The following is a 955-nucleotide window of genomic DNA, read 5'->3' as shown; positions in this document are numbered from 1 at the left end:
GGGGCCGGACGCTCAGGGTCAGTGAAAAATCCAATATATATCTGGTGATATCTCGGGTGCTATTAGAGATGGCGCAATAAACCAAAGTGAATTATCTGCAGGAGGCCCTGGCGCATGAATCTGTGCAACGGGAACGACCCCGGACCACCAGGGGCCGAGAAAACCACAGTCTCATGGGGCCGGACACTCAGGGTCAGGGGAAAATCCAATATAGATCTGGTGATATCTCGGGTGCTATTACAGATAGCGCAATAAACCAAAGTGAATTATCTGCAGGAGGCCCTTGCGCATGAATCTGTGCAACGGGAACGTCCTCGGACCACCAGGGGCCGAGAAAACCACAGTCTCATGGGGCCGGACACTCAGGGTCAGGGGAAAATCCAATATAGATCTGGTGATATCTCGGCTGCTATTACAGATAGCGCAATAAATCAATGTGCATTACCTGTAGGAGGCCCTGGCGCATGAATCTGTGCAGCGGGTACGTCCTCGGACCTCCAGGGGCCGAGACAACGACCGTCTCATGGGGCCGGACACTCAGGGTCAGGGTAAAATCCAATATATATCTGGTGATATCTCTGGTGCTATAACAGATAGCGCAATAAATCAAAGTGCATTGTCTGTAGGAGGCCCTGGCGCATGAATCTGTGCAGCGGGAACGACCTCGGACCACCAGGGGCCGAGAAAAGCACAGTCTCATGGGGCCGGACACTCAGGGTCAGGGGAAAATCCAATATTTATCTGGTGATATCTTGGGTGCTATTACAGATAGCGCAATAAATCAAAGTGCATTGTCTGTAGGAGGCCCTGGCGCATGAATCTGTGCAGCGGGAACGACCTCGGACCACCAGGGGCCGAGAAAACCACAGTCTCATGGGGCCGGACACTCAGGGTCAGGGAAAAATTCAATATATATCTGGTGATATCTTGGGTGCTATTAGAGATAGCGCAATAA

This window comes from Nomia melanderi, unplaced genomic scaffold (assembly GCF_051020985.1).
Source record: "Nomia melanderi isolate GNS246 unplaced genomic scaffold, iyNomMela1 scaffold0014, whole genome shotgun sequence".
Lineage (NCBI taxonomy): Eukaryota > Metazoa > Arthropoda > Insecta > Hymenoptera > Halictidae > Nomia > Nomia melanderi.
Note: the sequence above shows the minus strand (reverse complement) of the source record.